The sequence below is a fragment of the Coffea arabica genome, chromosome 10c (assembly GCF_036785885.1).
Source record: "Coffea arabica cultivar ET-39 chromosome 10c, Coffea Arabica ET-39 HiFi, whole genome shotgun sequence".
NCBI classification, from domain to species: Eukaryota; Viridiplantae; Streptophyta; class Magnoliopsida; order Gentianales; family Rubiaceae; genus Coffea; species Coffea arabica.
This window is the reverse complement of record NC_092329.1, coordinates 41,267,211-41,284,028: the sequence shown is the minus strand read 5'-3', so window position 1 is coordinate 41,284,028 and position 16,818 is coordinate 41,267,211. Positions and strand designations below refer to the sequence as shown.

Here is a 16,818-nt window from a genome sequence, read left to right as displayed (position 1 = left end):
CACTAGTGAACCAAACGTGCGAAAAAAAAATCGAGCCGTAATCGCACCAAACGGCCCCTAATGAGAGTTGACTTTTGGGTGATTTTGCACCACACATTGCACCTTCTCTTGGAAGCTAACTTAGATCAAACACACTCTCTCTTCTCTCTCCTCATGGCCGGCCAAAACACTCCCTCTCTCTAACTCCTTGTTCTAAAATTTCTGCACACTAATCCCACCCAAAAACCACCCCAAATCACCTCCAAATTTAACCAAACTTGCACCACACCTAGCTTGACACTTGAGGAGCATTTTGAGCTGCAAAAGAGAGCTAAAACTCACGGTTTTTCTGGGGCAAAAAGGACCGAAATTCTGCTTGAACATCAACCCCAAAGTAAGTGATGATCTACCCTTGAGAACTTGAAGATTGGAAGCTATCTTGCCTTGTTAAGTTCATGCATGCATTTGGTTAGCTTTTGTATGGTGTAAAAATGTGATTGTGGGCTCTTGGAATTCCCACACTTGGGTTGTTGTTGCTGATGTGATGATTGATGGTGATTATATTGTTGGTTTAGTGATTATAATGATGCATTAGTGGTGGGTAATTAGTAGGAACTTCATTGGGTGTAAGAAGCTAAAATTTCCGATTTTGCCCCTGCCATGTTCGGCCATTTCCAGGCCAATTTTTAATGGTTTAATGGCTTGCATTGGATGTTTGTAGGATATATTAGATGTGTGAAAAATTTCATTGAAAAATAATGAGGTTTGAATGGGCAAATGAATTTTTTTTAGAAACCAGCAAATCTGGAAAACTGATTCGCGTATGCTCTGACCAGCAGTAGTATTTTGGCTATAACTCTGTCCTCGGATGTCGAAATCATGTGCCGTCAGTGGAGTTTGAAACTAGACATTCCTAGCTTTAATTTGGTATATAATGAACGTTCTGATTCTTTGTGAGCAAGCCGAACCAAATGTTTTAAGTTCGCTGTCCTGTTACTCTGTTCTTCTGGAATGAAGTGTTCAGGCAGCAACTTGATGCCCGAATTTGAACCAGATGGGTGCCGAATTTGGTAACGATTTCTTCTGTGATATTTTAACTCTATGAATGCATTTTCCAACGGCGTAAGCCATGCTCGATTTCGAGCTATAATGACTGAGTTGTGACTGAAGCAAGTGGACTGCTCTGTTTTGGAAAACCCTAATCTTTGGACTGGTTTGGAACAAAATCTTGGAGTGAACTTGTTAGTTGATGTTCTTGATATTAAACACTTACCAAAGATATCATGGATGTATCTTAGACCCTTATTTCACAAATGAACCATGGTTGGATAACTTTCTTGGTTAGACGATTGGAAATTGGGAAATGCAAGTCAAAGGCAGATTGCCTTAGGATTTTTCTTGAACTTTGGTGGGCTAATTAACTACCTTGCCGAAGGTATTTTTCCCCGAAATTTGATAGAGAGATACTTTCCATATAGTATTGAAATACTGCCAATTTTGGTGCCAATTCAAGTTCGTTTCGATACCCAATTGAATTACTAAAGTTAGAGGTTCAAATCTGGAAAATTCTCATCCAGTCTTGAATTTGCTCAACTTCGGGCTACCGTATCTCGGTGCTCGAAACTCCGATTCTTGATCCGCTTGTTTTTTCATACACTTCACTTGCAACACTAATTGAGCTGAAAATTTCAGAGGCCGGTTTGCAACGTGTGAATCGTGCCGAATTTCCAAAGTTGGCCGAAATCCAACTTAATTCTGCCATGAAAACCCACCCTGCGTCTTCAAGCCCATTTTTGACCACTTTTCACTTCGATTCATGGAAAAGTGTCTTCTAAGAACTTATAGTACTCTCTCAGAGGGTTCCAACGGTATAAAGTTTTCCAATTCTCGACTTATACCGAGCGAGTTACGATTTTTCAAAGATTTAGGATAAAACTGAAATTCTCACTTTTCAAGGCAAAGGAGTTTTTTTTTCCAAAACTCTTAATTCTCTTAGTATTATTCAAACGTTTTGCCCTCGATTTTCATGATAAAAACTCAAATAATATTGTACCTAATAAAAGGCAAGTTGAACCTCGATCTACGTGTAATTGAGGTTCCTTTTTGCAAAATAATTCTTAGATTGTACTAGTGTACAATCTTTCTTGATAAGTGGGTTAATTGTGTGATTATCCACTATTAAATTGCCAGGCGCGCAAGGAGACCTTCAAGAGGATCTCACCGTGGACACTTGAACTTCCGGAAAATAATTCTTATTGAATTGCTCGGTGAGTGTCAAGTGTGTGAATTTTGATACTAGCTTATTTGTGGGATTTGTTGAAAGTTTTAAAAATAAGGGCGGGTGCGTACTTTATCGCACTCGTTCTAATTTCAAATGAATGAATGAAATGTATTGAATGAATGAATGAAATGCAATGTTATGTCATGAATGCTTATGTCGTTGGAGTGAACCTCCTCGACTTTCAAATGAATGGGGGACGCCCAAACTCATAGGCCGTCCTTAGACTCGAGCCAGTAATGGGCTTGGTCGGGGATTTGGACGAGCCATGAGATACAAATAAGCTCGACCTAATAAGAGGTCTTGCTTGGCATACTCGTTGAGTATCGCCCAATATTGGCCATTGTGGGCCCTTGGGGTGTACGGTGGACGGAGGGAAGTAAGTGGTGATCTACGGAAATGGAAATACCGACCCGGTTGACAGGAGGGTCAATGCGGGAAGGTATACGAATGACAACGGCAGATCGAGTGGAACTTAGCTCCTGAGAGCTACTATATCCTTGAATTGTTTCTGATTACTTTTCCTGTTTGATTGATTGATTATTGAAAAGACATGGCTTTATTTATTAAATCTGGGATTGTTATTTGACTAAGTGCTTGCATGTGTGTTCTTGGCCTCACGAGCGTTTAGCTCACCCTATAGTTTTGTTTTCCTTAACAGGACCGACTCTTGGAGAGATATGGAGAAACCATCCGTTGTAATTTTGTTAAGACTCCTGTTATATATTTTGACTAGGCCCTGGTTTGGGTTGTACTTGTGGAAATTGTAAACTTGAAAAGTTTGGGCCCTGATGTGTACTTTGAATTTAAGTCGTTTCATGATTACCCGATGTACTGGATATACATTAAGTGACTTATTAAGCTTGAACGCTTCCGCATTATTGTATTCATGTTGCTCTCGTCGAAGTGTTTAGTTCAATTTTAAATTGAATGGAATTGCTTGAGTCCTGGCGTGAGCTGGGCAGGCGTCCGCGGATACCCTTTGGTCCGCCTTAGGGAGATGTGGGGCGTCACAGTTGGTATCAGAGCACTAGGTTAGAGGTCTATATGGGAGACATATTAGATACTCTACCTTTAAGACTCGATATGGGATAACTTAATCTTACCCTAAGTGATACTTGAGGCGAGCTAGCAACTAAGTTAGCCCTACCTCAAGTGATGATTGGGATGAACCAACGATTAAGTTAGGCATGCATTGCAGGATATTGGAATTAGGTAGTGATTTAAGTTTCTAACCCGAAAGGTATTATTATTTTATTTTGCAGGTATGGATGACGGAAATGGAGCCCCGGAAGCTAATGGGAATGGCCATGCGAATGGTCATTACGAGCCCCTTAGGACTATCTACTACCGATCTATAGCAGGAGGAGCTCGTGTACGCTACTCACCCTATGACAGATACCCGCGATGTTTGTGTAGGTTGACTTTCGCCTACCCGAACCATCTAGTGCATGCTCTGGACGACGAGTGTCGTCAGTTGGTGGATGCCAACCGTGATTTACAGGCTGAGATAGATGAGCTTAGGCAGATGGTTGGCGCTCAGGGTGAGCGGATTGTTGAGCTTGAGGAAGTGCTGGAGGGTGAGGTAGCCACATCTGCAGTGGTTAATGAGGAGCTTCGGGATACTAGGGCTCGACTTACTAGGCTAGGACGGGATGTCCGTACTCGGGCTTTCGAGATTCTGGCTGATGCGACTAGATTGGTTGAGGACGCTGCTGAGGTGATTCCTGATGATGAGGAGGAGGATCCCGAGGAGGAGGTTCCTCCTGATAGCCCTGCTATGGACTAGGATCTTGGTCGTTGACCCCTTTTGACTTTTGACTGGTACAGTTAGGACTAGTTAGGGTGACGCGAGTGCCGAGGCCATTGTATTTTGCATGCTTGTGTGGCCTACTTTTGGGCACTTGTTCTTACTTTAGTCTTCTGTGACTAAAAGTATACTTTTGAGCACCTGTGTGCTATATTTTGTGAATTGTCCCTAACTTGCTAATTGTACGAACTTGACATGCTTATAAATGTAAATTATTGTTAATTTCAATGCTTTCTTGGTTAGTTCTAAATTCGATATAACTCTTGTTTTCTGCTTAAATTAATTTATTTCTTGCACTAGGCACGTTTAGACTAATGGAAGGATTAAGGAGTGGTCGAGGCCGTGGGCGAGCGTCTAGACAGGCCCAACCTCAGGGGGATGACCAGGGATCGGCAACTGGACCGACCCAGGGACAGGAAAACGTTGAGGGTAACCAAGTGGCTACTGCCATCAATAGGATGACTGATATCCTAGAACGTCTAGCGGAGAGACAGGGTCCTGGACCATTTAACCAACCTGGGGGCCAGGATAGAGGAGAGGATAGAGCTCTGGAAAGATTCCTAAAGTTTAACCCGCCTAAGTTTATGGGTGAACCTGACCCCGAAGTAGCGGAGAATTGGTTAGAAAGGATGACCAACATATTCGCCGCTCTAGACTATACTGAGGATAGGCGAGTGAACTTTGCTGCTTTTCAATTTGAGGGAGTAGCCCGTGCTTGGTGGGATTTGATAAAAGGAAAATGGGAAAGAGCTCAAACCCCTTGGACTTGGGAGAATTTCGCAAGGGAGTTTAATGAAAAGTTTCTTCCGCCCTTAATTCAAGAAAAAAGGGAGGACGAATTTATTAAGTTAAAACAAGGAACCCTTACTGTAGCAGAGTATGAAGGGAAGTTCACTAAACTTTCCAAATATGCTCCTGAGCTAGTGGCCAATGAACGGAGGAGGATTAGAAGGTTCATACAGGGACTTAATGTGGAACTTCAGGAGGGCCTGGCTGCGGCCCAAATCTCTACTTTTACTGAGGCTTTAGAGAAAGCGCAAAGGGTTGAGAATGCAAGATCTCAAGTGAGGGATTTCCACAATAGAAAAAGGAATTTCCCTAGTCGCACTACTGGGCAGACCAGTAAGTTTGTACACCCTTCTAAAAAGGGAAGAGGGGAAGGAGGAACGAGAACTGCTGGAGCTTCTAGGGGAGCTCTATCTAGGGGAGGTCGTAGCGGGACAACTCAAGCTAGGGGAGTACCATCTGTAGGATCGACTGTGACCCCTCAAGTTACTTGTGGGTATTGTGGTAAATCCAACCACTCTGAGAATGACTGCTGGAGAAAGCTGGGAAAATGCTTGCTGTGTGGGAGCACTGAGCATCAAATCGCGAATTGTCCGAAATCGTTGAAGACAGGGGGAAGCCTGCAGAGGCCTGAAAAATCAACCTCTAAGCAGACCAGTGCCGGAGGGAGTCGACCGAAAGTACCGGCTAGGGTCTACGCATTGGACTATCCACAAGCTCCAGAGGCGACCGAAGTGGTCGAAGGTACCATTCCAATCTTTCACCGCCTAGCTAGGGTTTTAATTGATCCGGGTGCAACGCACTCTTTTGTAAACCCTGATTTCATGAGTGGAATAGACTTGAAGCCAATTAAGTTACCATATGACTTGGAGGTTAAAACACCCACTGGGGACAAAAGTCTAATTGCTAATATGGTGTATAAGAATAGTGAAATTTGCGTGAGGGAAAGAAAATTGCTGGCCGATTTGATAGGCTTAGCGATTAAAGGATATGATGTGATCCTAGGGATGGATTGGTTAGCCCGTTATAATGCCCAACTGAATTGTAGGACGAAAATTGTAGAATTGTGTATTCCAGGGGAAGCGACCTTGAAATTGGATGTGAGGGGTAAGTTAGCCTCGTCTGCACTTATTTCGGGAATTCGGGCTAGAAAGTTGTTAAGTAAAGGAGCTCAAGGGTATTTGGCTTTTCTTATTAATACCCCTAACGATAAGGTGAATCTGGAGGACACACCGGTAGTAAAAGAATTTTCTGATGTTTTTCCTGAAGAATTGGAGTCTCTACCTCCGGAACGGGAAATAGCTTTTAAAATTGATTTAGCTCCGGGAACAGCACCTATATCAAGGACACCATACAGGATGGCTCCGGCTGAGTTGAAGGAGTTGAAGTTACAATTACAGGACTTGTTGGAACGGGGTTTTATACGAGAGAGTGATTCTCCGTGGGGAGCCCCAGTTTTGTTTGTAAAGAAGAAAGATGGGAGTTTGAGGTTATGTATAGATTATCGAGGTTTAAATGATGTTACGGTTAAGAATAAATATCCACTACCCCACATTGATGAACTGTTTGACCAACTGCAAGGGGCGGTAGTGTTTTCAAAGTTGGATCTAAGGCAAGGTTACTATCAATTGAGGATTTTGGAGAAAGACATACCTAAGACTGCTTTTAACTCGAGGTATGGGCACTTCGAGTTTGCAGTAATGCCTTTTGGGTTAACCAATGCACCTGCCGCTTTCATGGATTTAATGCATAGGGTTTTTAAGCCTTACTTGGATCAATTTGTGGTGATCTTCATTGATGACATTTTGGTGTATTCTAAGAATGTGAAAGATCATGAGAAACATTTGAGAATGGTTTTACAAATCTTGAGGGAACATCAGCTATATGCTAAGTTTAGCAAGTGTGAATTCTGGCTAAAGGAAGTGACTTTCCTAGGGCATATAATTTCTAAGGATGGGATTAAAGTGGATCCAGCTAAAGTGGAAGCTGTTTCGAAATGGAAACGACCGGAAAATCCAACGGAAGTTCGGAGTTTTATAGGATTGGCAGGGTATTACCGGAGATTCATCCAGGATTTTTCGAAAATCGCTGGACCTATGACTGAGTTGACCAAGAAAAATGGAAAATTTATTTGGAGTTCTAAGTGTGAAGGAAGTTTTCAGGAGTTGAAAAGACGGTTGACTAGAGCGCCTGTTCTAGCTCTACCAAATGGACATGATAGTTTTGTGGTTTACACCGATGCATCTAAGGAAGGTTTGGGATGTGTTTTGATGCAAAATGATAAAGTGATAGCTTATGCCTCTAGAAAATTGAAGCCGCATGAAGGAAACTATCCGACCCATGATTTGGAGTTAGCGGCTGTGGTCTTTGCTTTGAAGAAATGGAGACACTACTTATACGGAGTGACATTTGAGGTTTTTACAGATCACAAAAGCCTTAAGTACTTATTTTCTCAGAAGGAGCTGAATTTGAGGCAACGTAGATGGATGGAATTTCTGGAAGATTATGACTGCATTATTAAGTACCATCCTGGGAAGGCCAATGTAGTGGCCGATGCTTTGAGCCGTCAGGTACAAATGGCTGGATTGATGGTTAAGGAATTTCGATTGTTGGAGGAAGTTAGCTATTGGAATCCTCGATTAGAACCAAGGAAAGTGATTTTGGGGAATATTGTGATAACCTCCACTTTATTGGGACGTATTACGGAATCTCAGGAAAAGGACCCTGAAATGCAAAAGTTGGTGGAGAAAGTCAAGATGGGAGACCAGACCGATTTCACTTTGGGATCAGATGGAATATTAAGATTTCGAAATCGGGTGGTTATGCCAAAGGATGAAGGGCTTAGAAAAGAAATTTTGGAAGAGGCACACCGATCAAAGTTTACAGTACATCCAGGAGGGAATAAAATGTACCAAGACTTGAAGAGTCTATATTGGTGGAAAAATATGAAGAAGGAAATTGCCCAATTTGTTCAGACATGCTTGGTTTGTCAACAGGTTAAAGCCGAGCATCAGAAACCATCTGGGCTTTTGCAACCTCTAGAAATACCTGAGTGGAAATGGGAAAATATTACCATGGATTTTGTATCAGGCTTACCAAGGACACAGAGAGGCCATGATGCCATTTGGGTGATAGTAGATAGGTTGACTAAATCGGCTCATTTTCTGCCGATTAATATGAAATATCCATTGGAGAAGTTGGCCAGATTGTACTTGGATGAGATCATCAGACTACATGGTATACCTGTGAGTATTGTGTCGGATAGGGATCCAAGATTTGTTTCGAGGTTTTGGCAAAAGATGCAAGAAGTGTTGGGGACTAAGTTGAACTTTAGTACCACCTATCATCCCCAGACTGATGGACAATCTGAAAGAACAATTCAAACTCTTGAGGACATGTTGAGGACTTGTGTACTGGATTTTGGAGAAAATTGGAGTAAGTTTTTGACTTTAGTGGAATTTGCCTACAATAATAGTTTTCACTCTTCTATTCAAATGGCTCCGTACGAAGCACTTTATGGTCGGAAGTGTAGATCCCCAATTTGTTGGGATGAAGTAGGTGAACGGAAAATCTTAGACACGACTACTGTATCTTGGATTGAGGAGGCTAATGAAAAGGTGAAATTGGTACGGCAAAGAATTCAAACCGCTCAGAGTAGACAAAAAAGTTATGCCGACAATCGGAGGAAGGATTTGGAGTTCACTATTGGAGATATGGTATTTCTCAAGATTACGCCTTTAAAAGCAAGTTTGATGTCCGGAAAAGGGAAGAAACTACAACCAAGGTTTGTAGGGCCTTATAAGATTATTCAGCGAGTTGGGAATGTAGCCTATAAGCTGGAATTACCACCGAGTTTATCTCGTATCCATAACGTGTTTCATGTGTCCATGCTTAAGAAGTATCATCCAGACCCCTCTCATGTTTTACAACCGGAGAATATTGAGATTGATGAAACCCTGACCTATGAGGAAAGACCGGTAAAACTTCTGGATCGAAAGGTGAAGGAATTGAGGAACAAGCAGATACCACTAGTGAAAGTTTTATGGAAGAACCATGGAGTAGAGGAAGCAACATGGGAAGTTGAAGAGACAATCAGGGAGAAGTATCCAGACTTGTTCATCGACCAAGGTAAATTTCGAGGACGAAATTTTCTTAAGGGGGAGAGGATGTGAGGACTCGCAAAAACTATTATTTTATGCCTAATTTATGGCTTAATAAATTATTTAATTTGGATTTTATTTCCAAGGAATATTTTCTAGTCTTATTAGACCTAAATAAGTGGTAGTATATCTTCGTTATATTTTTAAAATGATTCGTTTCGAAAATTAATTTCCTAGAGCGCGTTTAGTAAAAATAGTGAATAGTACTTGGAGATTTTATCCGCGTAGTAGCACGATAAGCTTGGAATATTGGAGACTTGTACTATGGTCCTAAAATAGGTAATCTTATGAATAAATATTCAAGTGATAGTTAGTAGTGCAATCGTTATAAGAATTTTTCGAAAGTTTCGCGTTATAGCGGTAAAATTGACGGTACGCGTTTTCACACGCGCGACTTCGATTGGGAGACTTTAGACCCTTATTTCGGGACAACTAAGAGTGAATAATATTTACATGAATATATATGCCTTGGAGGTTTAGTGCACTAGTGAACCAAACGTGCGAAAAAAAAATCGAGCCGTAATCGCACCAAACGGCCCCTAATGAGAGTTGACTTTTGGGTGATTTTGCACCACACATTGCACCTTCTCTTGGAAGCTAACTTAGATCAAACACACTCTCTCTTCTCTCTCCTCATGGCCGGCCAAAACACTCCCTCTCTCTAACTCCTTGTTCTAAAATTTCTGCACACTAATCCCACCCAAAAACCACCCCAAATCACCTCCAAATTTAACCAAACTTGCACCACACCTAGCTTGACACTTGAGGAGCATTTTGAGCTGCAAAAGAGAGCTAAAACTCACGGTTTTTCTGGGGCAAAAAGGACCGAAATTCTGCTTGAACATCAACCCCAAAGTAAGTGATGATCTACCCTTGAGAACTTGAAGATTGGAAGCTATCTTGCCTTGTTAAGTTCATGCATGCATTTGGTTAGCTTTTGTATGGTGTAAAAATGTGATTGTGGGCTCTTGGAATTCCCACACTTGGGTTGTTGTTGCTGATGTGATGATTGATGGTGATTATATTGTTGGTTTAGTGATTATAATGATGCATTAGTGGTGGGTAATTAGTAGGAACTTCATTGGGTGTAAGAAGCTAAAATTTCCGATTTTGCCCCTGCCATGTTCGGCCATTTCCAGGCCAATTTTTAATGGTTTAATGGCTTGAATTGGATGTTTGTAGGATGTATTAGATGTGTGAAAAATTTCATTGAAAAATAATGAGGTTTGAATGGGCAAATGAATTTTTTTTAGAAACCAGCAAATCTGGAAAACTGATTCGCGTATGCTCTGACCAGCAGTAGTATTTTGGCTATAACTCTGTCCTCGGATGTCAAAATCATGTGCCGTCGGTGGCGTTTGAAACTAGACATTCCTAGCTTTAATTTGGTATATAATGCACGTTCTGATTCTTTGTGAGCAAGCCGAACCAAATGTTTTAAGTTCGCTGTCCTGTTACTCTGTTCTTCTGGAATGAAGTGTTCAGGCAGCAACTTGATGCCCGAATTTGAACCAGATGGGTGCCGAATTTGGTAACGATTTCTTCTGTGATATTTTAACTCTATGAATGCATTTTCCAACGGCGTAAGCCATGCTCGATTTCGAGCTATAATGACTGAGTTGTGACTGAAGCAAGTGGACTGCTCTGTTTTGGAAAACCCTAATCTTTGGACTGGTTTGGAACAAAATCTTGGAGTGAACTTGTTAGTTGATGTTCTTGATATTAAACACTTACCAAAGATATCATGGATGTATCTTAGACCCTTATTTCACAAATGAACCATGGTTGGATAACTTTCTTGGTTAGACGATTGGAAATTGGGAAATGCAAGTCAAAGGCAGATTGCCTTAGGATTTTTCTTGAACTTTGGTGGGCTAATTAACTACCTTGCCGAAGGTATTTTTCCCCGAAATTCGATAGAGAGATACTTTCCATATAGTATTGAAATACTGCCAATTTTGGTGCCAATTCAAGTTCGTTTCGATACCCAATTGAATTACTAAAGTTAGAGGTTCAAATCTGGAAAATTCTCATCCAGTCTTGAATTTGCTCAACTTCGGGCTACCGTATCTCGGTGCTCGAAACTCCGATTCTTGATCCGCTTATTTTGTCATACACTTCACTTGCAACACTAATTGAGCTGAAAATTTCAGAGGCCGGTTTGCAACGTGTGAATCGTGCCGAATTTCCAAAGTTGGCCGAAATCCAACTTAATTCTGCCATGAAAACCCACCCTGCGTCTTCAAGCCCATTTTTGACCACTTTTCACTTCGATTCATGGAAAAGTGTCTTCTAGGAACTTATAGTACTCTCTCAGAGGGTTCCAACGGTATAAAGTTTTCCAATTCTCGACTTATACCGAGCGAGTTACGATTTTTCAAAGATTTAGGATAAAACTGAAATTCTCACTTTTCAAGGCAAAGGAGTTTTTTTTTCCAAAACTCTTAATTCTCTTAGTATTATTCAAACGTTTTGCCCTTGATTTTCATGATAAAAACTCAAATAATATTGTACCTAATAAAAGGCAAGTTGAACCTCGATCTACGTGTAATTGAGGTTCCTTTTTGCAAAATAATTCTTAGATTGTACTAGTGTACAATCTTTCTTGATAAGTGGGTTAATTGTGTGATTATCCACTATTAAATTGCCAGGCGCGCAAGGAGACCTTCAAGAGGATCTCACCGTGGACACTTGAACTTCCGGAAAATAATTCTTATTGAATTGCTCGGTGAGTGTCAAGTGTGTGAATTTTGATACTAGCTTATTTGTGGGATTTGTTGAAACTTTTAAAAATAAGGGCGGGTGCGTACTTTATCGCACTCGTTCTAATTTCAAATGAATGAATGAAATGTATTGAATGAATGAATGAAATGCAATGTTATGTCATGAATGCTTATGTCGTTGGAGTGAACCTCCTCGACTTTCAAATGAATGGGGGACGCCCAAACTCATAGGCCATCCTTAGACTCGAGCCAGTAATGGGCTTGGTCGGGTTAATTTTTCAAAAGCTCTCCAATACTAGAAAAATCATCTAAAAACTATAATTACTCATAAAATTCACCAGGAGAATTTTTCCTAAGCAGAAAACATGCCATTAAAGGGGATAAATCCTAGGAAAATTATTAAGAGGAATTTACGGGTTCTCACACATATTATTTCTCACCTAAAAGTCACTCTTAAGCACCAAATATGATCCTTACTCCGTACCGGATAATTACTCTATGGATACACGAAAAATCCTATTTCACTTCGAATTGAAATCGGAAAGGAAAACCCTAATTTCCTATGATCATTGGCACTTTTCTAAGGTGATTGAGTAGTAGGATAGTATAGAATAATAATTGCCAAATAATTTTCAAATAAAAGGGAATTTTCAAGATATATATGAGGAATTTACAAGTCCTCACATTTGCAAGCTTCTTTGGCTGGCCATCCTCAAGAGAAAAGAAGAGAAAACTCCTAACTTTCTTACCTCCAATCTTGTTCAATATTCAAATCTAACCGATTAAACTTGGATTTCTTCCATAAAACCTCTTAGTTTAGTGGTATTAAGGTTGGTTGTGAAGTGGTTTGGAAGACCAAGGTGCTAAGTTGCTTCCTTTCTTGAGTTGGTAAGGTGAGTATCTAAGGAACCTCTCTTTTGTTCGCAATAATGTGTAATTAGTGGCCTATGTGAGTTAAAGAGATGGTTTTAGGTGTTATTTCATGACTTTTGGTAGAAATTAGTGAATTTTTATATTTATTCATGATTTTTCTGTTTTCATATGTTTAATATTGTTGGGCCATGGATGATGGCTTGGAATGGTTTAGAATGACACTTTGGAGCCTAAATTGTGGTTGTTTGCGGAAAATTTCAGATTTAGGGTTTGGATTTGAGGCTTTTCTAGGGTTTCTATATAGCACTTGAATTGGTTTGGATTAAAGAGTTTTGTGACTCTAATAAGGTGCATTGAAGGGTTTATGACTTGTAACGGTTTTGGTGATTGTATTTGGAAAGTATGGGTGAATGCTTGTTGGTTGGAGACTTGGAATGTTAAGGGGAAATGCTGTCCAAATTGGGATTTCTTGTGTTTTATTGGATTTGGATTGTTTTAGGGGTAATTAGAGACCTTAGGGTTATCTAAACCCTTAGTGCCGAGTGTTTCTTATTTTATTTGTACGTTTCTTTGAATTTACATTAGTGGCTTGTAGCTTAGATTTAGGACTCGTAATCGAGTATCATTATGCTTGCTTGAATATTTTAGGCCGTGACAGTGGTCCGAGACGCTCATCGAGTGAACAATTGTAAAAGTTTCTTTGCTTGCTTGGTGAGTGTACTACTCACTTATTTGTTACTAAGTGGCTTGGCTTTGTTTTACTTGAAATTGATGCCTTAAATGCTTAGTTGAATCGTTGATATTGATTATAGCGAGGGTGTACTTGATCACTCTCACCCTTTATGTCTTGTGTGACTGTTTACTGTGTTACTGGAATGATCCATGAAAATACTTGAATTGGTGTCATTTGGACGAGTATCCAACGGCCATTACTGTTATCACTGAGCTCAACCCCATTAGTGGTCAATTGAATCGAGCCGGCAAGGGCTTGGTCGGGAAAATTGATGAACCATGGGGACTGTTATATGGAATCTTGGAGTATGAAACTCTCGATTCCGGCATACTCGAGTATTACCAAATCTAAACTGTTTGGAGTTCGGGCCCAGTTGGGGTATGTAAGGTGGAAGGAAAGGGAGTAAAGTGGAGTCTACATTTGGTTACTCTTTGTACATTGACGGAGGGTCAATGAGATACGATCAAGTGTGACAAGCGACGAAAGGGGCTCTTGAAATCCGTCCGTATCCTTTTACCACTTGTATTGATATGTGACTTTAGTTGGCTTCTTATCGAATGAAATTGGAATGATCGGATTTATGCTTAATTGAACTTCCTTGCTTGAGTGGAAGTACCTCATTGGGCGAAAGCTCATCCTATTCTCTTTTGTTTTCCTTACAGGGATTTGAAAACCTTTTGGAAGGCCTTGATACTTGGTTGCCGAATTGAACTTGGTTAAACACATTTTGAATAACTCCTCAATGTACAAAACCCTAGTTGGATTTAGATCCGACCTTTCTTTTGAGTTGTAAATTTGGAACCGTACATGTATAAATGTGTTTGGTATGTTATTTGAAGCTTGCAGTTATGTGATTTCTTGGTTTATATGCTTTGTTGATGTTTGGACGGATTTCGGATAGATTCGGGCTTCAAACGGCGAAAGGAAAAAAATTTGGCGGGAAAGGACAAGGTCGAATCCGGCCAGTTTCTGGCCGGATTGCTCTAGGAAAAATTGAAATTCGGCCATTGCTCTCTATCCAGTATCCGGCTAGGGATCTGGCTGGAAATCCGAAACTGTACCTCCGCTAGGAGTATTATCAGTTGTTGATCAGAAAGGAGGATATTCCGAAAACCGCTTTCAATTCGAAATACGGGCACTATGAGTTCGCAGTTATGCCCTTTGGACTGACTAATGCCCCTTCCGCCTTCATGGACTTAATGCATAGGGTTTTTAAGCCCTACCTGGATCGATTCGTCGTTGTCTTTATCGATGACATTTTGGTCTACTCCAAGACGCGTGAGGAACATGAGCAGCACCTGAGGATTGTCTTACAAACCCTAAGAGAGCATCAATTACACGCCAAGTTCAGCAAGTACGAATTTTGGCTGGAGAAAATTTCTTTTCTAGGGCACGTAATTTCTTAAAAGGGCATCTCGGTTGATCTGGCGAAAGTAGAGGCTGTGACTAATTGAAAGAGACCAGAAAACCCCACCGAGGTTCGTAGCTTTCTAGGTTTAGCGGGGTATTACTGGCATTTCATCAAAGATTTTTCTAAACTAGCCAGTACTTTAACCGACAAGAAGCATGGTCGGTTTATGTGGAATGCCAAATGTGACGCAAGTTTTCAGGAGTTAAAGAAAAGGTTGACCATGGCGCCAGTTCTAGTCTGCTTAAAGGAGTTGACGGGTTTGCCGTTTATACCGATGCGTCACAGGAAGGTCTAGGGTGTGTGCTGATACAGAATCGAAATGTGATATCCTTTGCCTCTAGGAAGTTAAAACCCCACGAGCAGAACTACCCAACCCATGATTTGGAGTTAGCCGCGGTTGTTTTCGCTCTGAAGAAATGGAGGCACTATCTATATGGGGTAACGTTCGAGGTGTACTCAGATCACAAGAGCCTTAGGTATCTTTTCACCCAAAAGAAATTGAATATGAGACAACGACGGTGGATGAAATTTTTAAAAGATTATGACTGCACTATTAACTACCATCCGGGGAAGGCGAATGTAGTGGCCGATGCTTTAAGTCGCAAGGCTCAGGTAGCAGGGCTAATGATCAAAGAGTGGGATTTGTTAGAATCCGTTTGCGAGTAGAAACCCTACCTTGGGAGTCATAAGGTGGTTTTTGGTAACATTAAGGTAACATCTACCCTATTGGAGCGGATTAAAGGAGCTCAAAAGGAGGATTCGATAGTGCGGAAATGGGGAGAGAAGGTAAAAAAAGGGGAATCAATCGATTTCAACTTTAGTCCTGAGGGTATTTTAAGATACCGGAACCGAGTGGTGGCGCCTAAAGATGAAGCGTTAAAAATGGAGATCTTAGAGGAAGCCCATCGGTCCAGGTATACAATCCATCCGGGTAGCAGCAAGATGTATCAGGACCTGAAAGGAGCCTATTGGTTGGACAATATGAAGAAGGAAATCGCTCTGTACTTGCAGAAATGTCTCGTTTGCCAACAGGTTAAGGCGGAGCACCAAAAACCATCAGGCTTACTACAACCCCTTGAGATACCCAAATGGAAGTGGGAGAACGTTAACATGGAGTTCATTTCAGGGTTACCGTGAACACAGCGAGGACATGATGCCGTGTGGGTGATCGTTGATCGATTAACCAAATTGGTTCATTTCTTGTCAGTAAACATGAAGTGTTTCATGGACAAATTGGCTTAGGTGTACATGGACGAAATTGTAAGGTTGCATGGCATTCCAGTGAGCATTGTCTCCGACCGAGATCCCCATTTTGTATCTAGGTTTTGGCAGAAGTTCCAAGAGACTCTAGGGACTAAACTCAATCTAAGCGCTTCCTATCACCCTCAAACGGATGGGCAATCGGAGAGAACAATCCAAACCCTCGAGGATATATTAAGAACCTGCATTTTAGATTTTGGGGGTAACTGGGGTCAACATATGACCTTAGTGGAGTTTGCATACAATAATAGCTACCATTCGTCGATACAAATGGCCCCGTACGAGGCACTGTATGGGAGGAAGTGCCGGTCACTGATTTACTGGGATGTAGTCAGTGAGAGGAAAGTCTTGGACCCAACGGCTATTCCGTGGATGGAGCAGGCACGAGAAAAAATCAAATTGATACGGCAAAGACTCCAAACGGCTCAAAGCCGACAAAAGAGCTACGCGAACAATTGAAGAAAAGACTTGGAGTTCAAAATTGCGGACCGTGTTTTCCTCAAGGTTACACCATTACGGAGCATCATGGTGGGTAGAGGAAAGAAATTGCAACTGAGGTTCATCGGACCTTACAAGATTCTCCAGAGATTAGGTATGGTAGCGTATCGGCTAGAGCTGTCGCCGAGTCTCTCTAGAATTCACAACGTCTTTCACGTCTCAATGCTTAAGAAGTACTATTCCGACCCATCTCACATCTTACAACCGGAGGAAATCGAAATAGATGAATCGCTTACTTATGAAGAGAAACCTGTACAGTTGCTTGACTGAAAAGTTAAAGAGTTGAGAAACAAACAGATTCCTTTGG

At 41.2% G+C, this 16,818-nt stretch overlaps 1 long non-coding RNA gene across 1 annotated transcript; it reads left to right on the top strand.

The window, feature by feature from the left end:
* The first annotated feature begins 232 nt into the window (after positions 1-232).
* On the top strand, positions 233-3,021 carry LOC140016028 (uncharacterized). Its single transcript, XR_011822356.1, has 2 exons — positions 233-373; positions 2,919-3,021. It is a non-coding gene; the product is annotated as an uncharacterized lncRNA (long non-coding RNA).
* Positions 3,022-16,818: the final 13,797 nt, after the last annotated feature.